The sequence below is a fragment of the Pristiophorus japonicus genome, chromosome 2 (assembly GCF_044704955.1).
Source record: "Pristiophorus japonicus isolate sPriJap1 chromosome 2, sPriJap1.hap1, whole genome shotgun sequence".
Taxonomy (NCBI): Eukaryota; Metazoa; Chordata; class Chondrichthyes; family Pristiophoridae; genus Pristiophorus; species Pristiophorus japonicus.
This window is the reverse complement of record NC_091978.1, coordinates 59,109,974-59,133,640: the sequence shown is the minus strand read 5'-3', so window position 1 is coordinate 59,133,640 and position 23,667 is coordinate 59,109,974. Positions and strand designations below refer to the sequence as shown.

The 23,667-nt window shown below is 47.2% G+C and overlaps 1 long non-coding RNA gene across 1 annotated transcript in view; it reads left to right on the top strand.

Annotated features, from left to right (window-relative positions):
- The first annotated feature begins 1,966 nt into the window (after positions 1-1,966).
- The window catches only part of LOC139230178 (uncharacterized), a 51,047-nt gene continuing 29,346 nt past the window's right edge, over positions 1,967-23,667 (top strand). Inside the window, exons 1-2 of the long non-coding RNA XR_011587896.1 lie at positions 1,967-2,015; positions 7,772-7,839. This is a non-coding gene — a long non-coding RNA (uncharacterized lncRNA). The remainder of the gene's footprint in view (positions 2,016-7,771; positions 7,840-23,667) is intronic.

The window sequence follows — 23,667 nt, the reverse complement described above, 5'->3', positions numbered from 1 at the left end:
CCACACTCCTGATCTTTGGGCACCCTATGCAGAGGGGAGTGGGCAGGTCGGAAGGTCTCCTTGTAGGACTGCTCCTGGGCATGGCCAAGGTTGCCATCAACCGGTCCTGGCAGCGAGCGGTCAAGGAAGTCGTTTAGCCCGACTGCCTGCCTCTCTTTCGCAGTTACATCGAGCCAGAGTGTCCCTGGAGATGGAGCACGAGGTGTCCACCTGTACGCTCGCGGCCTTCTGCGAGAGATGGTCGCTGGAGGGACTGGAGTGCATCATCACCCCTGGCAACCAAATTTTAATTTGACCGATTAATGTTTAAAGTCTAATTTGTTTAATTGTCGGTTTTAGTGCCCCCCCCCCCCCACCTTTAATCAGGGGGCACATGATTTAAAGATTTATTGATATACAGATACAACCAAAATAGTTGTAGAGCTGTTGACTCGGGAGTGGTTTAGCCGGTCACCTGATGTTCACAAGATTCGATAAAACTCCAGCCAGTTGGGTTCAGGGAATCCACGATGAGGCAGGTGGTTGTGAGCCTGGTGGATGAACTTGTAATGTGTAGTGTAATTGTTAAACCTTTGCTAATAGACCAACTAGTTCTTAATAGCAATGTGTTGCTATGAATTCTTAAGCAAAGAACCCACGAACAAATACATTACACCGAGGAATCCTAAAACAGGTGTTAAATCCCCTCATTTACATGTGCAACGGAGCTGAACTATTTTAGGCAGCTGTCAGTAATGCATGAAAAATCACCCTAACCAATTTTGGCTCGGACTTCTTTCAGGAATCTTTTGGGAGGCAGGACTTTGGTCCCTGAAGCTGAGCCTCATTGCACCCGTTTTAAGCCTGTAAAATGGGCGCAATGAGGTCGAATTTCTACCTCATAATGTTTCATTTTCCAAGTGACCAGATTCTTGGGTGAACTCTTTTTTTTTTGGCAGGCTGATTGGAAGACACCATGGTCTAATTCTCACTCATAATTGTGGACGTCCTAAATGTTATGACAACAACAACAACTTGTACTTATATAGCGCCTTTAACGTAGTAAAACATCCCAAGGCGCTTCACAGTAATATTATAAGTCAGAAAATGTGACACCGAGCCACAGAAGAAGAAAGTATTAGTTGCCTCAAGACAGAGAAAACCGAGAAGTGAGGATAAACTCCACACAAGGCTATGCTTCATGTGGCATAATCTGATGTTGAAGCTTTTGCAGCCTGGCTGGGGTCCTGAAGGAAGTGTTTAATTTGTCGGTACTTGTCATGTTTGCAGAACTGGAATTTGTTGAAAGCAAGTAATCAGCTCCAGTCAGGGAATTAGCCTGACCTGGTGATGCCTTTCTCATGCATGGGTGAATTTTCATACAGTTTCTGGCATATTTGCGGTGTAGAAAATGGCACAGGAACTTTATTATACCGGGAAAACCAGAGAGAAGGCATTTACATCCGTTTTCTTCAATGAAAAGGCTGGAGTTACTTCACGTTTTCTGGCCCTTCCTGCGATCTGCCTGCTGAGTCACAGTTACCCTCATTTAAATACGTTATTTTGAGGGCCAAGGGCGTTGCAGCTCTGAGTTACCTGCTTTGACACTGGCAATATATTCTGGGTAATTTAGACGGAGATCTATTGGACATAGCTGCTGCCAGGATTACCTGACACAGACATATGTGAGGGGTTTCTGAGCCTGAGGAGTTTGAAAAACGAGTTCTGCAGCTGAGAAACACATTATTTCAGTTATTTTTTTTGCCGACAGACACTTGGACTTGATTCGGATCAGCCATTAGTGAACAAGTTCAAAATTCTATCTCACTGCGTGGAAATTCACGCCCCTGTTCTTTATTTCCCATGTACAATGCCTTGGGAGATTGACTGGTATAAACTACATGGGGTAAAAGATCCACAGGAACTCTCCCAATCCTGGCCGTTTGAGCGATTCTCCAAGGGGCTTCCTTAATCACCTGATCAAATTACAGCGGAACTGGGAGAGAAGAGAAGCTCCGGAGAAACTCCAATCCAATGTAAGCTAAATAATGAGTCTGTACAGTCACAGTCGGAGGACTCTGCACAAATCATGTCACTGTATCACAAGCAGTGCAGAAACGAGCATACAAGCTAATAAAAAGTTTAAGGCATCCGAACTATGGGAAAAGGTTGAAGAGCCAGCATTTGTTTGACTCGGCTGAAAAGAATGTTCAACAGCTATTCAAGGTCTTGAAAACTGTAGTAAATTGAGTCCTGATAATTTGTTCGAGATTGCCACTAACTCTAGAATCAGTGGACATGTACCATGGTTTGATACAACTGAATGGCTTGCAAAGCCACTTCAAGTAAGTAATCTAAGGGTTAAGTCATGGCAGGGGAGCCCAGTCCCATGTCATGCTCCTTCTGTGTTATGTGGGAAGTCAGGGATGCTTCCAGTGTCCCTGACGACTCTATGTGCAGGAAAAGCATCCAGCTGCAGCTCCTGACAGACAGCATTGCGGCACTGGAGCTACGCATGGATTCACTCTGGAGCATCCGCGATGCTGAGGATGTCGTGACTAGCACATTTAGTGAGTTGGTCACACCGCAGATAAAGGTTACTCAGGCAGATAGGGAATGAGTGACCATCAGGAAGAGCAGTGGAAGGAAGGGAGTGCAGGGGTCCCCTGTGGGCATCTCCCTCCAGAACAGATACACCACCTTGGGTATTGTTGGGGGAGATGACTCATTAGGGGAAGGCAGGAGCAGCCAAGCCCATGACACCAGGGGTTGCTCTGCTGCACAGGAGGACAGGAAAAAGAGTGGAAGAGTTATAATGATAGGGGCTTCTATAGAAAGGGGAATAAATAGGCGCTTCTGCGGACGCAAACAAGACTCCAGGATGGTATGTTGCCTCCCTGGTGCAAGGGTCAAGGATGTCTCGGAGTGGCTGCAGCGCATTCTGAAGGAGGAGGGTGAACAGCCAGCTGTCGTGGTACATATAGGTGCCAACAATATAGGTAAAGAACGGGATGAGGTCCTACAAGCTGAGTTTAGGGAGCTAAGAGTTAAATTAAAAAGTAGGACCTCAAAGGTAGTAATCTCAGGATTGCTACCAGTGCCACGTGCTAGTCAGAGTAGGAATGGAAGGATAGCTAAGATGAATACGTGGTTTGAGGGGTGGTGCAGGAGGGAGGGATTCAAATTCCTGGGACATTGGAACTGGTTCTGGGGGAGGTGGGACCAGTACAAACCGGATGGTCTGCACCTGGGCAGGACCAGAACCAATGTCCTAGGGGGAGTGTTTGCTAGTGCTGTTGGGGAGGGGTTAAACTAATATGGCAGGGGGATGGGAACCTATGCAGAGAGACAGAGGGAAGTAAAATTGGGGTAGAAGCAAAAGATAGAAAGAAGAAAAGTAAAAGTGGGGGCAGAGAAACTTAAGGCAAAAAGCAAAAAGGCCACATTGCAGCAAAATTCTAAAGAGACGGTGTGTTTAAAAGACAAGCCTGAAGTCTCTGTGCCTCAATGCGAGGAGCATTCGTTATAAGGTGGACAAATTAACTGCGCAGGCAGCTATTAATGAATATGATATAATTGGGATTACGGAGATATGGCTCCAGGGTGACCAAGGCTGGGAACTCAACATCCAGGGGTATTCAACATTCCGGAAAGATCGACCGAAAGGAAAAGGAGGCGGGGTAGCATTGCTGATTAAAGAGGAAATTAACGCAATAGTAAGGATATGTGGAATCTGTATGGGTAGAGCTGCGGAATACCAAAGGACAGAAAACATTAGTGGGAGTTGTGTACAGACCACCAAACAGTAGTAGTGAGGTTGGGGACAGCATCAAACAAGAAATTAGGGATGTGTGCAATAAAGGTACAGCAGTTATCATGGGTGACTTTAATCTACATATAGATTGGGCTAACCAAACTGGTAGCAATACCATGGAAGAGGATTTCCTGGAGTGCATTAGGGATGGTTTTCTAGACCAATATGTCGAGGAACCAACTAGAGGGCTGGCCATCCTAGACTGGGTGATGTGTAATGAGAAAGGACTAATTAGCAGTCTTGTTCTGCAAGGCCCCTTGGGGAAGAGTGACCATAATATGGTAGAATTCTTTATTAAGATGGAGAATGACACAGTTAATTCAAGGACTAGGGTCTTGAACTTAAGGAAAGGTAACTTCGATGGTATGAGACGTGAATTGGCTAGAATAGACTGGCGAATGATACTTAAAGGGTTGACGGTGGATAGGCAATGGCAAACATTTAAGGATCACATGGATGAACTTCAACAATTGTACATCCCTGCCTGGAGTAACAACAAAACGGGGAAGGTGGCTCAACTGTGACTAACAAGGGAAATTAGGGATAGTGTTAAATCCAAGGAAGAGGCATATAAATTGGTCAAAAAAAGCAGCAAACCTGAGGACTGGGAGAAATTTAGAATGCAGCAGAGGAGGACAAAGGGTTTAACTAGGAGGGAGAAAATAGAGTATGAGAGGAAACTTGCTGGGGACATCAAAACTGACTGCAAAAGCTTCTATAGTTATGTGAAGAGAAAAAGATTAGTGAAGACAAACGTAGGTCCCTTGCAGTCAGAATCAGGTGAATTTATAATGGGGAACAAAGAAATGGTAGACCAATTGAACAAATACTTTTGTTCTGTCTTCATGAAGGAAGACACATATAACCTTCCGGAAATACTAGGGGACCAAGCGAGCAGAAGGAACTGAAGGAAATCCTTATTCGTCAGGAAATTGTGTTAGGGAAATTCATGAGATTGAAGGCCGATAAATCCCCGGGGCCTGATAGTCTGCATCCCAGAGTACTTAAGGAAGTGGCCCTAGAAATAGTGGATGCATTGGTGATCATTTTCCAACAGTCGATTGACTCTGGATCAGTTCCTATGGACTGGAGGGTAGCTAATGTAACCCCACTTTTTAAAAAAGGAGGGAGAGAGAAAACAAGGAATTATAGACCGGTTAGCCTGACATCAATAGTGAGGAAAATGTTGGAATCAATTATTAAAGATGAAATAGCAGTGCATTTGGAAAGCAGTGACAGGATCGGTCCAAGTCAGCATGGATTTTGAAAGGGAAATCATGCTTGACAAATCTTCTAGAATTTTTTGAGGATATAACTAGTAGAGCGGACAAGGGAGAACCAGTGTAGGTGGTGCATTCGGACTTTCAAAAGGCTTTTGACAAGGTTCCACACAAGAGATTAGTGTGCAAAATTAAAGCACATGGTATTGGGGGCAATGTATTGACGTGGATAGAGAACTGGTTTGGCAGACAGGAAGCAGAGAGTAGGGATAAACGGGTCCTTCTCAGAATGGCAGGCAGTGACTAGTGTGGTGTTGCAGGGCTCAGTGCTGGGACCCCAGCAATTTCCAATATATATCAATGATTTAGATGAAGGAATTGAGTGTAATATCTTCAAGTTTGCAGATGACACTAAGCTGGAGGGTGGTGTGAGCTGTGAGGAGGATGCTAAGAGGCTGCAGGGTGACTTGGACAGGTTAGGTGAGTGAGCAAATGCATGGCAGATGCAGTATAATGTGGATAAATGTGAGATCATCCACTTTGGTGGCAAAGACATGAAGGCAGAATATTATCTGAATGGCGGCAGATTAGGAAAAGGGGAGGTGCAATGAGACCTGGGTGTCATGGTATATCAGTCATTGAAAGTTGGCATGCAGGTACAGCAGGCGGTGAAGAAGGCAAATGGCATGTTGGCCTTCATAGCTAGAGGATTTGAGTATACGAGCAGGGAGGTCTTAATACAGTTGTACAGTCCTTGGTGAGGCCTCACCTGGAATATTGCGTTCAGTTTTGGTCTCCGAACCTGAGGAAGAACATTCTTGCTATTGAGGGAGTGCAGCAAAGGTTCACCAGACTGATTCTCGGGATGGCGGGACTGACATTTGAGGAGAGACTGGATCGACTGGGCCTGTATTCACCGGAGTTTAGAAGAATGAGAGGGGATCCATAGAAACATATCAAATTCTGACGGGACGGGACAGGTTAGAGGCAGGAAGAATGTTCCCGATGTTGGAAAAGCCCAGAAGCAGGGGTCACGGTCTAAGGATAAGGGATGAGCCATTTAGGACCGAGATTCTTCACTCAGAGAGTTGTTAACCTCTGGAATTCTCTACCGCAGAGAGTTGTTGATGCCAGTTTGCTAGATATATTCAAGAGGGAGTTAGATATGGTCCTGATGGCTAAAGGGATCAAGGGGTATGGAGAGAAAGTAGGAAAGGGGTACTAAGGTGAATGATCAGCCATGATCTTATCGAATGGTGGTGTAGGTTCGAAGGGCCGAATGGCCTGCTCCTGCACCTATTTTCTATGTTTCTATGTTCAAAGGGTAGTTAAGAATCAACCACATTGTTGTTGGACTGCAGTCACATATAAGCCATACAGGGCAAGGACGGCAGGTTTCCTTAGCTAAAGGACAGTATTGAACTACATTGGTTCTTAGGTCAGTCTGATACCTTCATGGCCACTTAAAAAATACCAGGGGGGAAGAATTGCCCTACGCCCCGATTGGAGGCGATAAACTTCTGGGGCCGGGACTTTCTGCGCCTGGCGCAGAGATCGCTCCTCCACTACAGAATTACCCTTACAGCCCCTCAAAGGAAGCAGAGCACAATCTCGCGTGCTCCACTTTCTTTGGGGATGGTAACCAGGGCGCTAAGGGAAGAGTTACGCAGATGCGCCGCATAGCGCTGACACGCTTCAACACCACCCCCTCCCCACATATCTTAATTTGGATGCCGCCACGCTCTCTGCAAGGCCTCTGATGGCCTCCACTAGGCCACCAGGGCAGCGTGGGACCAGGCCTGCAGCCCGGCACCTATGATGGAGTGCCAGGCTGCACGACGCTAGGGTCGCCATCATAGAGGCAACCCGAGTCAGAAGGCAACAAAAGATGGCGGCCCGAGACGCTGGCACCCTCCCCTTTAAAGAGCTCCCCAAGAGCGGCTGTCAGCCTGCCGGCATTGCCATCCGCTCGCGCCAGCCTCACAATTTCCCCCGGGTATGTTAAGTGGTCGCCGTGCACGCCCATGATGTTTGCTGGTTGCGCAGCCATCCGAGGCACTGCCGTTACAATGCCTCCGTAAACCCCCAGGCAATTTCCGGGAGGTGGTAGCGCCCCCCCCACCCCGGGCGAAAAGTTTCCTCCGCCCTGTTAGCGCCCCCTGGAGGTGCGAACGGGGCTATAAAAAGGGATAATTTCACCCTCCAGCTTTTTTATTTCCAGATTTTTAAAAATGAATTCAAATGCTCACACTGCCATCGTGTGATTTGAACTCCTGTCCTCTGGATCACTCATTCAGTAGCCTCAATAACTGACTCAATAATGGATGGGGGAGGGTTGAGGGCAAACTGACAATGTGTTCATAGGCCTGTAACCAGCTTTCCCAAGTGGCATATTGTTTCATAAGGAGGCTCACAAGGGGCTTGTGGACAAATCAAAACAAGCCTCTATTTTAAAGGCGCACTCTCCTCATGAAAATGCTTGACAAGTTTTCTAAATTTCAGTTGAGAGGAAGAAAAACTCAAAGAAAAAAGAACAGAACAATTGAGTACTATTTTCAACAAGTCTTGAGGCAAGCATGTTGTGTGTTTGCAACCTAATGAAGTGAGGGTTTGACAAATATATTTTAATGAAGGCAGTGCCCCTTTAAGAGTGAAATGCTCTACTTCTTCCTCAATCCCTCTTTCTTTGGGTCACTTGAGTCATCAGCTCACTTGACATAAACCCAATGACTATTTATGTATATATTTGTATCCACAGTAAGAGCTCTTCACACAATCATGATGACAAAATTTCCAACAGACTCGGAGTTTCAATGGCTAACACAGGTATTTCTTTCATGATCTTTCTGTTAATAAATTAAATAGCGTAACAAAAACAAATGTAGGGCTATTGCATCAAGAATTCATCCCCTGAGTCACTTACACACAAGTAATATTATACAAGTGAAGAAATTAATGCTGGCAATATTAGTAAATACTTAACACCGTTGTAACAAAGGCATGACCCCTTTTTTTCTAAATAAATGAATGCCTCTGTTAAAATAGCAGAGAGAGAAATTTGATGCAAGTATGTTAAGCATCGATTTGTTGATAAAATCAAAAGCAATTTCCAACGTTTGTATGCATGCGAAGGGTTGGCCACCTTCCTTGCTAAACTGTTGTTGTAAAATAATGATCATTTTTACGTGTTTTAAAAAATAAAAACGGCCATAAAGAGAATCCACCCTGTGATTTATGGTTCACGATATTTTGCAAGCACGCAGCAAAAGAAGTCAATTAGTCTCTAGTTACCAGTGCCATCATTATTATAAATAAAAGTCTTGTGTCTAGTGCGCCTCCATAGGGTGCATACTAATCACAAAACTGTTAATACTGTATAAACAAGTCTTCACACCTATTAGGCTCAATTTTCCCCAGTGATTTGCGCTGTTTTTTTGGTATGCGCCGCTTTTTTTGGCCTAAATTAAAATATCCAAGTTTCCCCAAAGATTGTGCGCCAGCGTAACTCAGTTAGTTATGATTTTTTTAGGTTAGTTTTTTTTTGAGTCATGGGGGGACGTAACCTGATGTCTGCGCCAGTTTTTGACATTTTTGCAAGTTTAGCCAACTTATATTTTTCCTAGGATGGCGTTATGACTACTCGCAAAAAAACTTCTGGACACTTAAGACAAACCAGCATACATTAAAAAAATCGGTGCAGAAAGACACCATTGTCTTTAGGCAAAGTTTTGGAGGGAGTCAAGAACACATTAAATATGCATCATGAAGCTTAATTTTTTTCAAATTTAAATGCAAATAATGGAAGTCTAATGCAGCTCTTTAATTTTGGATTTTTTTCAAAGTGCCACGCCACCACCAAACGTCTCCAAACCGGGCTCAAGGGTCGGAACATCAGCCGGCAGAATCGGTCCCTCGCCCAGACATGGGGTTCGGGGCTTGGCTTCAAAAGAAGCCTGGGGGGGGGAGAATAAGGGTGTATGGAAGCCGAACTAAAGGGATGAGAATCCTTACACTGTGCAGCAGCATCAAAAGAAGCCCGGGGAGGAGGTGTTTGCCGAGCCCCTGTGTCCGGGCGAGGGAGCGGTTCTGCCGGCCAACCCTCCAGCCCCCGGTGAGGAGACATTCGGGGTGGTATTTTGAAAAAAATCTAAAATTAAAGAATTGCATTAGACATCGTTGCCCCAAATGTCCTCATTTGAATGTCTAGCTTCCCGTTCTAAGCAAGCCTATTGCACATACGCAGACCAGGGTGTGGTTCATACTACGGCGATGATCTTGGGGAAAGAGAGAGCAGAGAAGCTTGTCCTGCTGTTTTGAGCTTCTTGCAAAGGTACAGTTTAATTATGGGGGCAATACTGACAATGCCACACCACGTGTAGGCCTTCTGCATGATGGTGCTGTGGAGGAGACGATTGATTCGACGTCATCGCATGAGGAACCTCAGAGCATGTAGGATGATGGGCAGGAGGCCTTACCCACCTTGGGTATATCGAGACATGCATTCATACCTGCACCTGAGTGATGCAGACTGTGTGAGAAGGCTGCGTTACCGCAAAGAAGTTGTAACCGAGATCTGTGAGTTGGTGAAAGCAGACCTGCAGCCTAGAAGCGTCAGGAGGACTGCTTTGTCAGTTGAAGTGAAGGTTACAGCTGCACTTTCATTCTATGCATTTGTATTATTCCAGGCCACAACTGGGGATGTGTGCGCTATTTCTTAACTGCTGCACTGTATGCTCGGAGGAATGACTACATAAAGTTTCCCATGACCGCCCAGGCAATGCGTGAAAGGGCTGTGGGCTTCTCCAGGATTGCTGGCTTCCCAAAGGTACAGGGCTGCATTGATTGTACCCACATCACCTTGCGAGCACCTTTGGAGGATTCTGAGATGTACAGGAACAGAAAAGGCTTCCACTCTGTTAATGTGTAGCTCATGTGTGACGACATGCCTTGCATCATGTCGAAGAGCGCTATATCTGCCATGTTTCAGCAGCAGCCAGCAGGGCAGAGCTAGCTGCTGGGAGATAAAGGATACGACCTCGCCACCTTGCTCATGACGCCCCCAACGTGTAACCCGGATGGAAGCTGACCGGGAATACAAAATGTCGCATATTGCGACGCGCAGCATAATAGAGAGGACCATTGGCATCTTGAAACAACGTTTCCGATGCCTGGACCATTCCGGAGGCGACTTGCAATACTCCCCTGAGATTGTGGGTCAGTTCACTGTTGTGTGCTGCATGCTGCATAACTTAGTCATCATGAGGCAGCAGCAGCTAGTAGTGGAAGACCCACCTGAGATGAGAGTGGCTGATGATGATGAGGAAGATGCAGACAAGGAGGAGGAGGAGGATGAGGAAGCCATGCCACTACCTGAACCCGGAGCATGACGGCGGAGGAGGGCGGGCCGTCGTGCCCCTTTAACGATTGCTCGAGCTTGTACCAGCAGTTCATCCGTGAATGCTTTGCTGCCTGAAGGCTCAGCGGCAACTATTCCACCTGGACCATGTTTACTGTTTGGACCTGTTCTGTAATGTTGTGTTGTGTTAATGGAACAAATAATGGAAATGATTCAGTTATAAATTAAAATATATTTTATTCAAAAGTTTAACAAACACCTGTTTGTACTTAACTTAACTTTAATAAAAATATTCTTGTATCAAACTTTAAAGTTTTCAGTTAAGATCACTTACAAACTCTAAGATTACGTAAAAACTTTAAGATCACTTACAAACTTTTAAACTTATAAATTGACATAACTTACAAAAAACTTTTAATTTGAGAACAGTTACAACAGTAACAACAATAATAATAACAACAGCAGCAAAGAAAGGCTGCACCCATCTCTCCTCCACCTTATTCTAAGACCGCCCACTGCGCTTGGTCTAGGTGACTCCACCCCTGCCTGCAGACGGTGGTGCAGCGTTTCTCGGGTTGGTACCAAACTTATTCTTTCGAACATCTCAGTTAGTGCGTACTTCTTGATGGGGGGGGGGGGGGAGGAGTGGGGACATTAGCGCTAATGTGGAGGGCCCAACTTGGGCCTCTTCAGAGGCTGGTCTGGGGATTGGAGTGGGAGTGGCATTTAATTCTGTCAATGGGCACAGGGTCTGTGTGTGTTCTCTTATTGCAGCAGCTAACTCTGACATTCCCTCTCTCATGTGTGCCTTGACAGTGTCTCAACTACCTCCAACATTCCCTCCCTCATGTTCCCCAATAGTGTTTTAACTACCTGAAACATTCCCTCCCTCATGTGCACTGACATTGTATCAGCTGCCTGTGACGTTCCCTCCCTCATGTTCTCGGACAGTGTTCTCATTTCTCGTGAGAGTGTTGTTACTTCTTCCACCAGTCCCAATACCTCATCACCCACCCCACTGATGGTGTCCAGGAGTGATTGTGTAAGGTTAATGCTCTCCGCATACATTGCCATCATCTGAACCACATCTGTTACATCCTGCATCTCAGGAGAGCGCTGTCGAGCTCTCCTTCCCCTCCTCACCCTGGATGTGGCTCACTGCATCCCACTGGGATCCGCAGCCTTGAACGGTGGGGCCCTGGGTATGCCTCACTGCACCCCACAGGAATCCCCAGCCTCGGACAGTGAGAAACCATGCACTCAGGAAACGGCCTGGCACCTCAATGGGCTGCACCTGCACCTCCTCCAGCGTGAGTACAACAATGGGGGCTTCATCCACCACCTCCCCCTCCCCCTCACGCTCTTGGTCTGGAAGATGGGATTGGAAGATGTTCTCCCCTTCAGGTTCGTCCGTGTCTGAATTTTCTTCTGCATTGGCTTCAGCCTCGACAGGGTTGGCCTCAAGTTCTGCAAAATATAACAGAACAGACAAATGGTTAGCAGCAGAGGAGGGGGCAGGATGGCATGAGTAGGCTCACACAGCGCAGGCAGCAGGCTCATATGAAGGACCACGATGAATGATAGCACATTATTGCATCAACAAAGCGTAGCTGATGGAGACATCCCTATGAACCGAAGCATGGCGAGCCCGTGCAGTACTTAACATTTAGCAAAGCTAGCCTGTGAAATTTGCAGGACTTACCCTCTCCCTCGAGTGTGGGCCCAGCTTGTGCAGTGGTCATTGCTTTTTTCCAGGCAGGACCCATCAAAGCAGCGACCCTGTCTACTAAGGATGTCAGTGGGTGCAGATTTGCCGGGCCTCCTCCTGTCTGAGTTCTTTCCCTTTTGTTGTGTGCCACCTTCCTCTGCAAAGATGAAAATATAACTTTTTGGACAGAGTGTCTTTCTGCTGGGTGGGACATGTCAGATGGTCACATTTACAATTGTTATTCCATTGAATAAATTAAAACATTACTTACACTAACTACTTGACCGAGGTCCTGCCACTTCTTTTTGCACTGGCCTCCAAACCTCGGGGTGGTCACCATTGCATAGTAATCTTCTCCAAGTTGGTTCCAGTGTTTCTTCATTTCTTTTGGTGAAACTTTTATGTGACCTCTGCTCATGTCCAGCTCCTGCCATCTGGCCTCAATTATAGTAACCAGGGCCTCCACTTCATCCTGTAAGAAATTCTTGGTCCTTGAGCCACGTTGCATCTTATATTGTAGCTCCGATTTTTCCAATGAGAATTAAAGTTCTCACACACAATTGGCTTTGTAAAAATAGCCAAATGCAGACTGGGAGCTGTACTGGGCATGCCCGCCCATAGCAATCGCATCAAAAAACGTCCTTTTTTTCATGCATGTGCAGAAGGGTGGGGGGGGGCGGGGGACATCATGTTTTTGGCGCAAACATTAGGCTCCACTCCCCGAAGCTAAAGGACAGGCTGCGCGGCGCCAAATTAAAAAAATTGAATGGGGAAACTTGCTAATTATTTTTTTGGAATAGTCTGGGCCAAAAAAAAATGGGCATAACTCTTGCAACACGCCAAAAAACGGCATTGGGGAAAATTGAGCATACAAAGTTAGTCGAAGACAGTTTCTTCCTCATCTGCCATAGTTACATAAATAAATCAGTGTTATCCATTCCCCCGCCACTCGTTAGATACTTAGAAATACAACAGATTAGCATTAGAAAGTTACAGAGTATGTATCAGACTATCCATAAATATTAGAAATATATATACACAAAATAAATTTTAAATCTTACATCTGCTTGCATTTCCTGTCCACTTGCTTTCTGTCACACTTTTGTGTCCACTTTTTCCATCATAACTTTGTCTGCACTGCCTAAATTGTTGCCTGGGCAGAGTGCAGAGAGGAGAATCTGCCACGTATAATTAATTTAAATGGACAGAAGCTTCGGAGGGCTCCATTGCAGTTGTGCAATCGATCCCGCCCGATTTTCCTCTCAGTAGCCAACCCACGCAGTACTTGACACCCAGGCGGTACAGATGAAAATCTACCCCATTGATTCTTACAACTTACTCTTTCTGCCTGCGGCACTCACTCTCATTCTTGCAGGTGCAAATCAATGTTAAAATGCTGTGCCTGCTTCCAGCAAGACTCACCATAGTGATCAGGATCTCTAGCTCTTGTTATCCTCCTTAAATCAGGGGCACCACTCAGGGCCAGATTAATGGCCTGATGGGCCAGGGGCAAACTGATCCAAATGGGCCGATAGATATGTTTGTTCATGTTCATTACATTATGTATATGATTCTGATTCTGAGTATGAAAACATAGGCCAATATATTCAACAATAAAAGTATATATTCTGTATCAAGTAGGTATATCATCATCATAGGCAATCCCTCGAAGCGAGGATGACTTGCTTCCATGCCAAAAAGGGATGAGTTCACAGGTGTTTCAATGAAGGACCTAATATTCCAGATCCCGAACTACATCGTGAACGGTGGAAGATGCCTGTGCTTGGAAATTTAACGTGTGGTGGCCGTTGCACACCAGCCATCACACGGGCTTGACAGAGCTAGGTCTTGGTCCAGTGGCAAGGATTACCCAAGACGAACTGGAGACCAGCTCTGCTCCACAGACCGAGCGCGCACACATATCGCAGTGTGGGCTGGCCCATGCTGCCCCTGGGCCCACGCCTCTCCTGGGCCCCGGTCACTTCACTCTTTGGACTCTTGCCGCTCCTTCGCCCCTCCTGCTATGCCTGCCCGCACTGCAATCAGCGAGCTGGCTTTGTAGCCGTCGCCCTCCTGCAGCAGCACGCGCTGCTCCCTGCAGTGGTATGCCGCCGCACGCTGCTCCCTCCAATGGCCCCGGCCTGCTAATGGTCTTGCAGGCCGGGACCGCACTGATTTCCGGGCCGGGCTGCCGCCCGCTGTTCCCTCCAATGGCCATGGCCTGCTAATGGTCTTGCAGCATCAGCAAGCCGGGGTCATTGGAGAGAGCAGCGTGTGGCGGCCCAGCCTGGAAATTGGCGTGGACCTGGCCTGCAAGACCATCAAGTAGGTATATATTCTGGTTCTAGTAACATTGCAATTCCAGATTCCTATACATACAGGTATATGCAAATTTCTCTCAAATAACATGTGAAATAAAACAGGCTAGTACATATTCTGTTCTGTATATAGGTGCATTAGTGTATATAGGTACTTCTGTAGATAGGTATAAACAAGTGAATCTATTTTCCTCGGTCTTGTTTTTCCTCTCTTATTATCAATTCTATTCAGCCTATTTGGGTGGTATTTTTTTTTCCTACATTTATTTGATAGGCCTATGTTCTTTGGAGGGCCTGGGGCTGCAGTCCCATCTGCCCCATGGTTAATCTGCCCCTGGCACCACTGCCGCTATCCCAGCTGAGGTCAGCATGCTTAGCACAGACTGGAGATAGATTAAACCAGGGACTTTCTTGATCTGCATGGCTCACAGACACCTTGGGGCCGAAATTCATGGCTGCCAGAAAGCTGGAGTTTTTGGAATTTTTTCCACTGGGAGCAGTGAGGCGGCCTCTCGATCCGTTTTCGGCACATTCATTTTTTTAACGTTGGACTGGAAGTCATCATAGCGGGGGCGGAAGTGTGGTGGTAAGTCAGGTTGAGGGGTGGAAGTTGGGGCGGGATTGAGTCTCCGTCGCTGTCACTCAGTGGCGGAGCGATGATGACGTCATAGCGTGTGTGCGTCACCATGCTCTCTCCCCTCCCTTAAAGGGGAGAGACACGGGCATTTTTAATCTTCGGCCATTGGGCCACCAGGGAGGGTTTCGGCCGGGCCAGTGGCCTGGCACCCAAGAGGGGTGCCAGGCTGCCTGTTGGCGGCCCAGGCCGAACCTGGGGGCACTATTTTGCCGTCCGATCGGGAAGTCGGCCATCAATAATAACCTGGTGGTCGTGGCAGTGGGCCCTCCCCTTGATGGGCTGCCGTGCTGTCGGGCCGCACATGCTCAGGATAAGGTGGACCGACAGAGAAAGCTGTTGGGGGCACCCCACGGCGGGACAATGATTTTTTTCCACTAAATATGTGTTGGAGTATTCTGCAGGTGAGGGAGAGTGGCGGTGCGCGTTTGGTGTTGCGTTTGCGGCGGTCATCAGCAGCGGGGTGGAATTGGGGACAGGCCGAAAAATCCCCAACCTGAATTTGGGTCAGGGTGGGCACTGGATTGCAACACGGCGGCCACTCGATTCCGCTGCATGGCCGCCGCAAAATGGCAGAAACGGGCCTTATACAGACCCTGAATTTCGGCCCCTTACCTGTTAGCCACTGAAGGGAAATATGTGAAGGAGAGTGAACAGGACTTTAGGCCAGTGTTTTATTGCGTGATACCAGTTTGGAACCGATAACCTGTTCTGAGCATCGCAGGGCCGGCAGCACTCTGGTATATTGCTGGCTTTGCACTGCACTCTGGAGGCAAAGCAGAGCTCCATCATTGTGCTTACATAAATGCACAGACTTCCACTCACTGGTGATGGGCTGGTCAGCTCTGTGCTAATATTAAAATAAAAAAGTTGAAAACAAAGCTTCGCACTGGTCACAGGTTTGTAGCTTTCATGTCAGAATGTTTGCATTTATGATTATGATTCCCGAAGCCACCAATGAAAATCAGAGATCCTATACTCCCAAGTAATAAAAAGGAAATTTGATTTATTCAGTCATCATAAACCCACTGGGCCTGGTTATACCGCAGACACTGCAGAAGTTAGAGATGTGCAAGCTCTTCACAAAAATGTGCAGGGGTTGCAATTAGCACCAAGCAGACATCAGAAGCATTCAGGAGGATATTCAAAGATATTATCAAACGGAAAGCTTTAGAAGGTGCAGAATGAGTAGCAAGGCAAAGGAGGTTTTAGGAAGAGAATTCTGGGGCACACAGCAGTCACGTCTGAAGACTTTGCCAGGAAGGCTGAACAGACGAAAGTGCAGGATGCACAGTGGACCAGAGTCGCTGGAGCGGAGGATGCAAATGTAATATTGGAGGAGAACATAAGAACATAAGAAATAGGAGCAGCAGTAGGCCATTTGGCCCCTTGAGCCTGTAAGATCATGGCTGATCTGATCATGGGGTCAGCTCCACTTCCCTGCCCGCTCCCCATTACCCTTTACTCCCTTATCGCTCAAAAATCTGTCTATCTCCACAAATATATTCAATGACCCAGCCTCCACAGATCCCTGGGGCAGAGAATTCCACAGATTTACAACCCTCTGAGAGAAGAAATTCCTCCTTATCTCAGTTTTAAATGAGTGACCCCTTATTCTGAAACTATACCCCCTAGTTCTAGATTTCCCCATAAGTGGAAGCATCCTCTCTGCATCTACCTAGGAGGTTGGAATTCCTTGAGGTGGTCTGGCACCTCTTGCCAAAATCCAGCATTAGACTGATAATTTCATTCCCCACAGTCATAGTGCAGTTTCTGCATCAATGCGAGTTTAAAAATTGCCTCTCATGGAATTTGTAGTATGACTGGCCCATATATTTATACTGTGTGCAATAGAGAACAGTGCAGAAGGCAAAAAAAACTCTTTTATCTTTTTCTTAGAAAGTCTCTGTCCTTGAAAGCTGTCCAGCTATAATAAAGTTCCCTCACTTTGTCTGGGAGCCGCAATATAACAAAGCAGCTTGTAGACTGTTGAATCTCTTCGCAACCATTTTGCCTCTTTTGTTGTAAGCATTATCCTGGAACCATTTGCTAAGCCTGTCTAACTTGTCACAGAGAGGTATTGAGCCCATCTTCTCAGCAGGGCATGGGGAGGGGAGGGGTTCAGATGGGGGTGGGGGGGGAAGAGGTGCAGATGCGCACTTGCAGCCTACTGGCTGCTGCCGTGGAGAGAAGCCAGAGCTTGTGTCTGCGAGTGACTGTCAATGAGCAACGCGTGACTGATGCTTTGTCAACAGGTCACGCAGCCCTCAGTTAAAATTCATTACTCAGGCGAGATGCAAGGTCTGAATTAAGCATTCTGACAAGCCTGAAATAAGAAAAAAAAATCAAGACAAAACAGGCAACAACAAAAAAAAGCTCAGCTAATTTCGCCCCGAGGCGATTCTTCCTTCCATCCTGTTCAGCCGATTTGTAAATCGTTTTCTCCTTCTTGCTAATGCGTGTAGTATTTGTGAGAGCTTTACAAGATTTCTTTATGCGTATTAAGTCTGAACCCGGGAAAAGTTCAATGAATCATTTCTCGTTTAAGGCAGCGCTTTAAACAATCAAGCTGCCACGAATCAAATCACAGCTGTTGGAGCCCCACTGAGCAGCAAAATAGCTCACTCTTTCACTGCCAGACGTCCGCAATCTTTGCCTTTCCTCCCCCGCTCTCCCTCGCCCCCACTTCCTGCCTCGAAATACAGGCTCGTGTAGGATATAGTCCCAGAGGTACCGCCCTCGAGTGGCATGTTTATGGCCAGGGTCAGCAGGCTGTGCGCACCCCAGTCAAGCCTTCCCTTGACATGCACAAACAAGCAATTTCGAGCACAAGTGTTGGACTGGCACAATGGCCTCAGGTGCTCAGCCCCATCATACTATCTCTACAACCACGCCAGCTGAGATCAACTGGCTCAGTGCCTCAATCCATTAGACAATGGTGGCTTTCCCTTGGTGCTCATGGTGAGAAGGTGAATACATTGTTTTACACTCTGTAACATACATGGCATTATCAGGGTAGAATGATTGAACAGGACAGGTTGCATTTTTATTACAGTGCATTGTGGGAACATTAGTGATATTTTCAGGCTCAAACCCCCCCACAACAATGTGCATATTCTCATCAAAACTGTAATCAGTGGCCTTGATTATTCTTCATTATTTGTTTAACAAGGGGGTTAATTTTGTTTCTTATCTTTTTCAACCCTAGGATAGAGAGGATGACGGTGGAGAGAATGGTTCCGGTTGTAGTTATGCATAGTGTCATTTACATAGCTTATATAGAAACAGTAGCAGTATTGTGGAGTGTTGGGAAAAGCACGTCAGCATCTGGTAGCAGGAGTTACAGGGAGTGGGAGGATTGGGAGATGGGAGAATTCGGAGGACACAGCTGAGATTTAAGAAAGAAAAGACTTGCATTTATACAGCGCCTTTCACGACCTGAGGATGTCCCAAAGCACTTTACAGCCAACAAAGTACTTTTGAAGTGTAGTCACTGTTGTAATGTAGGAAACGCAGCAATTAATTTGTGCACAGCAAGCACCCACAAACAACATAGTGATAATAACCAGATAATCTGTTTTAGTGATGTTGATTTAGAACTAAATGAACTGGGAACACTGGGCTTAAAACTTCGCACCCCACCAGCTCATTGCATGACACATTGAAATTTCAATGCAGAGTACCCCTGTACCACCCCAATTGCTTTTATACTCAACCCCCCTGAATAAAGGCCAACATTCCATTTGCCTTCCTGATTACTTGCTGTACCTGCTTACTAGCTTCTTGAGTTTCATGCATAAGGACCCCCAGGTCCCTCTGTACTGCAGCACTTTGTAATTTTTTTTCATTTAAATTATAAACTGCTTTTCTATTTTTTGTGCCAAAGTGGCTAATCTCACATGTTCCCGCTTTATACTCCATCTGCCAAATGTTTGCCCACTCACTTAGCCTGTCTATATCCCTTTGCAGATTTCTTGTGTCCTCCTCACAATTTGTTCTCCCACCCATAATGTATCATCAGCAAACTTGGCTACATTACTTGGTCCCTTCATCCAAGTCATTAATATAGATTGTAAATAGTTGAGGACCCAGCACCGATCCCTACGGCACCCCATTAGTCACTGTTTGCCAACCGGAAAATGACCAACTCTCTGTTTTCTGTTAATTAGCCAATCCTTTATCCATGCTAATATATTACCCCCAATCCCGTGAACTTTTATCTTGTGCAGTAAACTTTTATGTGGCACCTTATCGAATGCCTTCTGGAAATCCAAATACACCACATCCACTGGTTACCCCGTATCCACCCTGCTCGTTACACCCTCAAAGAACTCCAGCAAATTTGTCAAACATGATTTCCCTTTCATAAAACCACATTGACTCTGCTTGACTGAATTATGCTTTTCCAAATGTCTTGTGACTGCTTACTTAATAATGGACTCCAGCATTTTCCCAATGACAGATGTTAGGCTAACTGGCTTATAGTTTCCTGCTTTCTGTCTGCCTCCATTTTTAAATAGGGGCGTTACATTTGCGGTTTTTCAATCTGCTGGGACCGTCCCAGAATCCAGGGAATTTTGATAGATTACAACCAATGCATCCACTTTCTCTGCAGCCACTTCTTTTAAGACCCTAGGATGCAAGCAATCAGGTCCAGGGAACTTGTCCATCTTTAGTCCCATTATGTTGCAGAGTACTATTTAATTAGTGATAGTGATTGTATTAAGTTCCTCCCTCCCTAAAGCCCCTTGATTATCCCCTATTGGGATGTTTTTAGTGTCTTCTCCCATGAAGACTGATAGAAAATATTTGTTCAAAGTCTCTACCATTTTCCTGTTCCCCATTATTAATTCCCCAGTCTCATCCTCCAGGAGAACAACATTTACTTTAGCCACTCTTTTCCTTTTTATGTACCAGTAGAAACTCTTACTATCTGTTTTTATATTTCATGCTAGTTTTCTTTCATAATCTATCTTCCCTTTCTTTATTATTTTTGTAGTCATTCTTTCGTGGCTTTTAAAACTTTTCCAAACCTCTGGCCTCCCACAAATCTTGGCCCTTGGCCTTTGTAAGCCCTTGTTTTCAATTTGATACCATCCCTTATTTCCTTAGTTAGCCACAGATTGTTATCCCTTCTCTTATAGTCTTTCCTTCTCATTGGAATATATTTTTGTTGATAGTTATGAAATATCTCCTTAAATGTCTGTCACTGCTCATCAACCGTTCCACACGTTGGGCTCAATTTTGGCCAGGTGTTGCTCCGTTTTTTTTGGAATAACATGATTTTTCTGGCGTATCTTAAAAATCCCCATTTTGCACATTCAATTATTGCCAGTGTAAGTGAGTTAGTTATGATTGTTTTAGGTTAGTTTAGTTTTTCTCAAAAGGGGACGTTACTAGCCACGTATGCCTGTTTTGGCCATTTTGCCACTTTGGCCAGATAATAGTTACTCCAAACTAACTTTGACCAGCGTATGTGGTCACTTCAGAAAACCCTTGTGGAGAGTTAAGAAATCAGCGCAGTTAGGTACATCGGAGGCCAATCAGCCTGTGATAGGGGCGGGAAGGGAAACAAAGGCACCTAAAGCACCAAGACTTGCAAAGCACTAAACAAAGCACAAAAAGTAATAAGCATTCAAGAACAAATAAAAAATAGAACTAAGTCCTACCTTCATCTGAAAACTTGGCCCGGGAAGGCAGCGGGCCAGCCGGTCTGGGAGGCCACTCGGCCTGGGATAGGTGCGGGAAAATAACGCACCGGGAGACCACGCGGCCAGGGCTAGGGCCGGGATGATCGGGAGACCACTCGGCCAGGGATAAGGGTGGGATGACCGGGAGACCACTTGGCCAGGGATCGGGGCGGGACAATCAGGAGACCACTCGGCCAGGGTTAGGGGCGGGACGACTGGGAGACCACTCGGCCAGGGATAGGGGCGGGACGACCGGGAGACCACTCGGCCAGGGATAGGGGCGGGACGATCGGGAGACGACTCGGCCAGGGATAGGGGCAGGACGATCGGGAGACCACTCGGCCAGACATAGGGGCGGGACGACCGGGAGACCACTCGGCCAGGGATAAGGGTGGGATGACCGGGAGACCACTTGGCCAGGGATAGGGGCGGGACGATCGGGAGACCACTCGGCCAGGGATAGGGGCGGGACGACCGGGAGACCACTCGGTCAGAGATAGGGGCGGGACGACCGGGAGACCACTCAGCCAGGGATAGGGGCGGGACGATCGGGAGATCACTCGACCAGGGATAGGGGCGGGACGATCGGGAGACCACTCGGTCAGGGATAGGGGCGGGACGACCGGGAGACCACTCGGTCAGGGATAGGGGCGGGACAATCGGGAGACCACTCGACCAGGGATAGGGGCGGGACGATCGGGAGACCACTCGGCCAGGCATAGGGGCGGGACGACCGGGAGACCACTCGGCCAGGGATAGGGGCGGGACGACCGGGAGACCACTCGGTCAGGGATAGGGGCGGGACGACCGGGAGACCACTCGGCCAGGGATAGGGGCGGGATGACCGGGAGACCACTCGGCCAGGGATAGGGGCGGGTCGATCGGGAGAACACTCGGCCAGGGATAGGGGCGGGACGATCGGGAGACCACTCGGTCAGGGATAGGGGCGGGACGATCGGGAGACCACTCGGCCAGGGATAGGGGCGGGACAATCAGGAGACCACTCGGCCAGGGTTAGGGGCGGGACGACCGGGAGACCACTCGGCCAGTGATAGGGGCGGGACGACCGGGAGACCACTCGGTCAGGGATAGGGGCGGGACGACCGGGAGACCACTCGGCCAGGGATAGGGGCGGGACGATCGGGAGATCACTCGACCAGGGATAGGGGCGGGACGATCGGGAGACCACTCGGCCAGGCATAGGGGCGGGACGACCGGGAGACCACTCGGTCAGGGATAGGGGCGGGACAATCGGGAGACCACTCGGCCAGGCATAGGGGCGGGACGACCGGGAGACCACTCGGCCAGGGATAGGGGCGGGACGATCGGGAGACCACTCGGCCAGGGATAGGGGCGGGACGACCGGGAGACCACTCGGTCAGGGATAGGGGCGGGACGATCGGGAGACCACTCGGTCAGGGATAGGGGCGGGACGATCGGGAGACCACTCGGCCAGGGATAGGGGCGGGATGACCGGGAGACCACTCGGCCAGGGATAGGGGCGGGTCGATCGGGAGAACACTCGGCCAGGGATAAGGGCAGGACAAGAGTGGAAGCAAGTCTTCCTCGATTTCGAGGGACTGCCTATGATGATGATATTCGATTCGCCAGGACAGCTAGTCCCAGCACGGTCTAAGTGGAGCCCATCCCAAAGTAACAGCTCTCTCTTACCCCAGTACCGGTGCCAGTGTCCCACGAACCAAAACCCAAGTTAACATTTCAGGTATGCCCCTGTTCTGAGTGACGGTTATAGCCCCAGAGGCTGAGTGACTTACTCCGCAGTTCCAGCATTTTCTTTTCTAACCTCAGGTTGCCAGTGTTCTTGGCTTTCTTTTTAAATGTCCTTGAATGTTTTTCCTCACTCATTCCCTGATCCACTGCTGAAATGTGATAATTGCGAGGAGGTGCGCTCCTGTCAAATGCATAACTGATTTTGCGCAATTCTGAACACCCTTATCAGTACTTCACACTTAAAAGTCCATGTAAACTATGTTGTAGCATAAAGACAGATTGATTTAGGAAATTACCGTTTTCCATTTCAAATGCTAGCACGGTTTAAGACTAGGACGCTTACGAATGTAATATTCATTAAAAAAAAACTGAATTCTAGTCAATGAAGCAGCAGCTTAAAGGAGAAGGAACATTCCAGAGAATTGTTTGTTTGTCACCATTGACTTGGAACAAATCTGTTTAAAGGAATATGCCTTGTTATTTTGTTTTTAGGAATGTCATTCTTTTACCCAAGCAAAGATCCACCATGATAGGGTTCCTTGTCTCCAGGCTGCTTCAGTGACCAGTCCATTGCATTTCCAGGTGACTCTATTTTCCTTCGCTTTGTCAGACCCAGTTGGTGTCGTGTTTTCTCAATGATAAGCTCCCAGGCTGGTCCAGAATTGTGTCCCCTCTTGGATATGTAGAGCCTGATTACCATAAAAAATGGCAAAGTTCACTACTGAATGGATAAGAACTGATGTAAATCTAACCAGAAGGGTGAGCCTAGACTTTTTGCACCGCAAAATCCCAAGTGAAAATGGTGGTGCACTATTCATGTTCGTGCAACCAGGAAATGTCTGACCCAACAGTAGTTTCCGAGGTCAGTCTAATTTATGTAATGTTAGCAAGCTCCCAGCATTATGAATGCAAGTCATTAGTGTGGGGGGGGGGGGATTATTCTGCAAGATTTGGACACCATGCATTAGCTTAAAGGGACAATGCCATCAGAAATGGTTTTGAAAGCAAAACTGAACTTTACTTACCTCAAGAATGTCGGCCAGATCTGTAACATTTGCAGGAATGCCCAGGTTCACTGATGATGGTGTAGAAGTCTTTCTGAATGGAGTCAGGCAGAGGAAGAAGGCATTGTTTGGCACGGAGCGATGCAGGCCCACAAGAAGAACAACAAAGCATCAGGAGGTGGCCAGTCAGTACAGACTCAATCACCCCAAACA